Below are 7449 nucleotides of genomic sequence, written 5' to 3'. Positions count from 1 at the left end.
TGGTGGTTTCTTTGGCCACTGGCCTGCTGCCCCTCTCCTGGGTCTCTGGCATAGTCCATAGTCCCCAGCCAGCCAAATCCCTGCCCTCTTTCAGAGTCAGACTTGTTTCCAAACAGGCAGACAGCGGAGCATACAGAAAGTGGGCGCTGCTGTTTCTGGAAGCAGCAATGGCAAGAAAAGGGGCCAAACAGCTATTGGAAACTGCATGGGCTGGGGTTTATACCAGTTCCTCTGTCTCCTGCGGAGGGGGAAGCAGATTGCTCTGGTGGGAATAATCCCTTTTGTTTTCAGGAAAATATTTTAATAGGTCTTTGGGTTACGCAAGGATAAAATTTCAATCTATTCTAGAAAAGAGACAAAGCAATTCGGTATGATGTGAAGTTAGGGGCCCTGCATCTTAATTGTAGAAGGTATTTTCCTATCTCTTTAGGGTTTAGGGGGAGTTTTGTTAAATGCTGCAGCCTGGCTTTAGCTGTGCCTTGGGGAGTTGTGGGAGGGGCCCCTTTGGGCTGTGGAAAAGAGGACTGAGGTCCTAGCCAGCTGGGAGGGCCTCCTTGTCAGTGTGGGATTCCCAGGAGGACTCACAAACCCTAGAGGAGGAAAGCCAGGGAAGGGTTGAGCCAGGCCCCGAGCTGTTCCTTTTCTGTTAGGGGGTTGTGATCTGTTCCTCTCTCTGGTGGGGCTACTGAGACCATCAAAGCCAGTGACAAGCCCACTGAGTTCTTTCCGAAAAGACCACAAAGTCATGTAAAACTGGCACATCTACCCCTAAACCCCCTGCCACAGCCCACCCAGAGTGGAGTGAGAACCCCTCTGGGAGAGCAGGGTCTCCCCACCTTTCAACTTTGTTCTGTTAGTAGCCTCAAGGTCTGCTGGGATATGGACAAACCAGTAGAACCTTTTAGTTGCTAAATGTTTAGTTGCTAAAATTTAGTTGACAATTTTCTTTTTTCTCAATACTTTAGTTTGATAAGGTAAAATATTCAATTTTGAAAAAGTTGTTCTAGGAAATTCGATCATCATGGGATCAAGCATGCATGTCCTGCCAGCCATAGGGAATTGGGTTTAAGGCAGTAACCAAAGAAAGGAATAAATGGGTATTTGCACTTCTGTCTTACATTAGTGTAAAAATTACATTCATCTATTATTTATATAATAATATACTACAAAGATAGTAAATATATTACTATGTATTTATATTATTTTATAACATAAATATATTATAATTAAAAACAGTAATTTATAACAGAAAAATTCATGTTAATATAAATGTAATATACTACTTTATAGAAAATATAAATAATACGTAAATGGTAAAAGCCATATTAGCAATAATTGCGCCTCGGATAAACTTCATTGGTTACGATACTACCATTGCACAAAGCGAATGCTAAAAGCCATAAATATTGGGATGCCTGGGTGGATTAGCTCAGGGTGTGATCCCGGAGTACCAGGATCAAGTCCCACATCAGGCTCCCTGCATGGAGCCTGCTTCTCCCTCTGCCTGTATCTCTGCCTCTCTCTCTCCGTGTCTCTCATTAATAAATAATTAAATTATTTTTAAAAATAAATACATAAATATTACCAGTTATCCCACCACCAAAAATTAATCGATGTTAACATTTTGGAATATTCCTTCAGAGCTTCCTCTATGCATATAGAGGAAAAGCAAACAAACAAATAACTAGATATACTGAACACCCACTGATACTTATTTTACAATCCAAAGAAAAAGAGAACATGCTTCTTTTTCAATATTTCTAGTAATAATCCCAGGGCCAATTCTCATTGGCCCAGCTCATGTCATGTGTCTATCCCTGAATCTAGACCCCACAAAAGCCAATTTCACATATAAGATAGTTTAAGTGAGTATGCTTCTTTGAGTTGTTATAATTAATGGATAAGTGAGACCATGAATTGGAAGTTTTTTGCACATGCAATTATGAAAGTCATTGATTATAAACATTATTATTATTTTTTTAATTTTTATTTATTTATGATAGTCACACGGAGAGAGGGAGACAGAGGCAGAGACACAGGCAGAGGGAGAAGCAGGCTCCGTGCACCGGGAGCCCGATGTGGGATTCGATCCCGGGTCTCCAGGATCGTGCCCTGGGCCAAAGGCAAGCGCCAAACCGCTGCGCCACCCGGGGATCCCATAAACATTATTATTAATATTACAATCCTTTCCCCACCATTCTTCTTCCTTTCTTCTCCTTGCTTTATCTGTTCTTCTGCTTTCTCCTCATCCTACTAAGTCCCATCACATCTGGGTTAACTAGGCTGTGGTGGACTGGTGAGGAGACCAAGTACTATTTATAGCAGTGTTTCCTTGGGCAATGTGGTATGTGGTAATATGGGAACACACCATTAAACAGATACTTTCATCTCTCACTGCAGCCAAAGTGGCTTCTGAGAACTTTGTCTAGACAAAGACAAATCTAGACAAGAGAGTCAGTTCAGCATCTGGGGATGATTGAAAGTGACTGAAGGAGAGGTAACTGAATTAATAGAGTAAGTAAAACTAAGACTCAAAAAGGCCTGGAGAGGGAACTGATGGGGATGATGAAGCAGATTCTACCCGTACAGCCCAGAGAGATGGGGAACTCAGAGGCAGAGGATTTTGCAAAAGTGGGTTTGAAGCATGGGCTAAACACTAGGGAATTGGTTGGAAAAGATATGTGGAGAAATGACAACTCTAAATCCCCTCTTAATCCCATACAGTCAGACAATTATGTCCCTACAAGAGACTAGAGGGTTTTTTTCTCTAGAGAAATTGAAACAGAGAATCTCCAAGTTCAGTGATTCCAGCAACAGTAGAAATGCAGCTGCCTGGCTGTAAACAGGGAAATCGAGTGTAAGTTCACTGGTTAATATTGGGACCCTCTGCCAGACTTCTTCCGTTACCCCATACCCAGAAAGAGACTGACAGATATATGTCCCCTGGGTAGAAGACTGGAGGATTCTTCACTGGAAAATATTTACTAGCTCCAGAGAGAAATCCCCTAAGTAATGACTTTTCTCTCCATGAAATGATCTCCCAGTGAAATGGCCTAAGAGTGAAGCCTGCCAGTCAAATAAATCCCTCTTGCATCTCCACATTGATGCCTCTGTGTTTTAAAGAACTGTATAGCCCAGGATCACCACAAATTTGCAGGAAACAACCCACATGAAAGAAAGAGACCAAAGCAAAACAAACATTAAAAACATAAAATGAACTCAGAGGAAACAGATGAAGAGAAGAAAATATTTTTTATATATCCCTTTAATTAATGGCCTCAGATCTAAAAGAAGATGCACTTCCATGCAAAAAGAATTGGGTAGTTTGAAAAAGGAATCATCAGAGGATGAGCAAAAACAATTTGAAATTTAAAATGTGATAGATAAATTAAAAGATTCAATAAAAGGGCAGAAAAATAAAGTTGAAGAAATCTCCCAGAAAGTGGAATAAAAACATCAGTGAAAATTAGTTTTGGAGAAAAGAGTTTTAGAGGATTATTTAAGGTGTTCTGACATCAGTATTCAGTTTCAGAAAACAAAATATAGGAAATTATTATTATTTTTTTATAGTAATAATGTAAGAAAATTTCCTGGAAGTAAAAGACAGAAATCTCCAAATTAAAGGTATCCTCTAAATGTTTAGGAGAATGGAGGAAAAATACCAAGGCAATAATTTTAAATTTCAGAATGCCAGGATAAAAGACATAACCTAATAGCTTCTAGAGAGAAAAATCATGTTGCGTATGAAGGTGTAAGAAGCTGTGGAATCAGACATCTCAACAGCAGTGCAGGATGCTGGAGGACAGTAGTGTTGGGCACCCTAAGTTCTGAGTGAAAATCATTTTTATCCTATACTTCTATACTTATCCAAATAAAGGACAAGTGTGAAATAAAGATATTTTCAGATACGTAAGAACTCAAAATTTGTACCTCCCACACACCTTTTCTTAGGAAGATAGTGAAGGATATGATTCAGTGAAATGAAAGACTAAGCCAAGAACTGGGAACAACGGGATGCCAGAAAACAGAGAAACAATCCAAAGGATAAGACTGATAAAAGGAAGTCCTAAGATGACTCCTGAGTCCCAGGTATAAAGAGCAACCCAACCAAATTGAAGCAAGATGACAGAGGGCATAAAAGGGAGACCTCCAGGGGTGGATGACAGGAAAGATAGTCATAGATTATTTGATATATTTGGACATTTGGAAAGAAACATCACTAGATGCTTAACAGATACCTAGAAAACATTCTTTAAATATTAGCAATAGTTATTAAAAAGAAACTAAGCAAAAGAAAAACTATGGCAACTGTTAACTACAAAAAAACCCAAAAAGTTGGAAGGAATATAATTTGTAATATTGTTCAGCAGTAAATAAAATTTACAGTCATAATAAAATAGACATTGACTACCGATTTAATTTTTAAAAATCATATTGTACTTATACAGGAACATGAAAGAAGGGAAAATGTAAGAAAACTAAAACTTTTATTACCATGGAGGAAATCCACAGACAGTATCTGTCATGTTCATGCATGGGAATCAAGGCAAGGCCAAGACCTGATTGATTCAACCAGTAAAGATATAATGGGCCACTTTTAGATTTAGACAATTTATTATTCACATAGACAATGAAAAGAAGAAGCCAAAGGTGTCAGCTGCCTGTGATCCTGGTCCCAGACACTAAAAGGGATGACACTGAAGGAAAAAGGGACAGATGACTGAAATGTGAGTTGTGGGTACCTGTTGCTGAGGGGCCAATTCTAAACTGTGGATAAACAGTTTCATGTTCCGCAACTCTAGTCTGAAGTAGATTTTAGTGATTTGGAATATGGAAGTGAGGAAGTCTCCTAGATCATAGCCAGAAAGATAAAAGATATGGGATTAAAAAAAAATAAAAGGGATTGCCTGGGTGGCTCAGTGGTTGGGCATCTGCCTTTGGCTCAGGGCATAATCCCTGAGATCTGGGATCAAGTCCTGCATCGGGTTCTTTGCATGGAGCCTGCTTCTCCTTCGGCCTGTGTCTCTGCCTTGTTCTCTTTCTGTGTCTCTCATGAATAAATAAATAAAATCTTTAAAAAAAGAAAAGACGAGGCAAGATTCCTATAATGAGAATTCTGGGATAGAAATTTTTTCTTAAATGGCAGGGAAAAAAAGCCAAAATATATCATTAATCTCAATAAATATAGATTTAATATATTAATTACAAATTAATACTTCCAGTTAGATCTCTGAATCAAAATGCAGCTAGATACTGTATAAGAGAAGAATAAGCCTTGAAGCAATGATATAAAACAGATGAAAATAAAGGGATGGCAAAAGATAAACCAAGCAAATATTAACCAATAAAAAGCTGGTTTTAATTCAATATTATTGTCAAATAAAATGGATTTTTAGCTTTCTTTTCTTTAGTTTTTTTCTTCTGTGTGGTACGTTTATTACTCCAGCAAAGCAGATACAGAAATTGCTACATGGAATTGAGATGCTGCCATACCAAAGGAAAAAGGGAAAGGAAAAAGAAAACATTACAATATGTGGTATTGGCTTTGGAGTTGGGTAAAGGGTAGTGAGGAAAATTTTACTGGAAGCCGAAAAAAATGGTGGCCTACGTGTCGCGGTGGTGCAACATTTGAAAAGCTGTCATTTGTGATCATTTGGAAGGTTTAGGTACCTAATGAACTTGTAGATTCAAGTGAAGAGGCTGTGAAACAGGATGTTTAGTAGTGTATCTTGATTATTACTACAGGCATTTGACAATGTTCCACAAGACAGAAAAAGGTTTAGAAGATGATTAGCTGGTTTTCAAGAAGGGATGAAAGATTAACAGGGAATCCAGAATTTGGGAACTTGGAGGGTTGAAAGATCAGCAGAAATAAAGCAGCAAAATCCTGCATGCAACAAAGTCAATTAAGACACAGCTTTTGGGGATCCCTGGGTGGCACAGCGGTTTAGCGCCTGCCTTTGGCCCAGGGCACCATCCTGGAGACCCGGGATTGAATCCCACATTGGGCTCCCGGTGCATGGAGCCTGCTTCTCCCTCTGCCTGTGTCTCTGCCTCTCTCTCTCTCTCTGTGACTATCATAAATTTAAAAAAAAAAAAAAAAAGACAGCTTTTGGGCAAAGATTTTTGTTAAAACTGCTAAGTAGAACTAGATGAAGAGCCAATGAGAACAGGCAGTGGACCCAGCTCCCAACCATGCTTCCCCCATGAGAGGCTGCTTCCTTAAGGGAGGCACAGAAGAGCTCCAGTTGTCATAGGGGTCACCTACAGATCTGATGCCACCACTCCAGGAGTGTGTCTTTGGACCCATCCTCCTGCCGCCTCCTCCTCCTCCTCCTCCTCCTCCTTCTTCTTCTTCTTCTTCTTTTCTTCTTCTTCTTCTTCTTTTTAAGATTCTATTTATTTATTCAGGAGAGACACACAGAGAGAGAGAGAGAGAGGCAGAGACACAGGCAGAGGGAGAAGCAGGCTCCATGAAGGGAGCCCAACATGGGATTCGATCCCAGGTCTCCAGGATCAGGCCCTGGGCTGAAGGCAGCGCTAAACCACTGAGCCATCCAGGCTGCCCCATCCTCCTGCCTTCTAAGACTCCCCAGGATTTCAATCTGAGCTCAAGGCCACATCTGGGCTCAAGAGGCCAAGACAAGAGGATGAGGAAGGTGGAGACCCCAGCACACCAGTTAATGGTCTGCTCTGCCTATTTTGCTTCCTGTTCTACAGTGCCAGACTTCATGGCCCTGTATCAGGACTGGAAGCAATACTGGTAATTAATGCAGACCTGTAGAGAGCACATGCGTGAACACAGGCAAGGCAGTGGGAGAAACTTCAGAGACCCAAACCACCTATTCATATAGGAAGTCTGCATAAACCAGCACCCAGAGAGGTGAGTGGGTGATGAATCCTAATATGGAAGGTAGGCCAGGAGGGATCAAACTTGGAGATAGTCTTTGGGCCAACAGCCATGGGTTTGGACATGACCATTGAGAAGAGCTGCATGTTTTCTCTGTCACCTCCCAGCCATCCCCACCCATCTTGTTCCACCAATATTGCCATGCAAAACAAAGAGTTGGGTTAAGGGGTGCTCCCCCACCTCACTGAGTACTGAAGTAACTACAAGGGCATTTTAATTTTAAAAGTAAATTCACAGTCTAAGGGTAAAACTGGTTACCCGAATAAGTTTTCATTTATCAGTTCAATGGCATGTTTTTCCTTAGACCCTCCCATGGGCCATCATAGCACACTGGAAACATGCGATAAATACCATGACCTCTCCCCTTGAGCCATTTAGAGTTAGAAAAAATAAAGCAACTAACTTTTTTTTTTTTAAGATCTATTTATTTATTCATGATAGACATAGAGAGAGAGAGAGAGAGAGAGAGAGAGAGAGAGGCAGAGACACAGGAGGAGGGAGAAGCAGGCTCCATGCCAGGAGCCCGATGCGGGACTCGA

General features: G+C 40.6%; 1 pseudogene; it reads right to left on the bottom strand.

Annotated features, from left to right (window-relative positions):
- Positions 1–1271: 1271 nt before the first annotated feature.
- LOC119864048 lies at positions 1272–1386 on the bottom strand (annotated as a pseudogene).
- Between the last annotated feature and the right edge of the window lie 6063 nt (positions 1387–7449).

The sequence above is a fragment of the Canis lupus genome, chromosome 17, assembly GCF_011100685.1.
Source record: "Canis lupus familiaris isolate Mischka breed German Shepherd chromosome 17, alternate assembly UU_Cfam_GSD_1.0, whole genome shotgun sequence".
Classification (NCBI taxonomy): Eukaryota; Metazoa; Chordata; class Mammalia; order Carnivora; family Canidae; genus Canis; species Canis lupus.
This window is presented reverse-complemented; position numbering and strand designations above follow the sequence as displayed.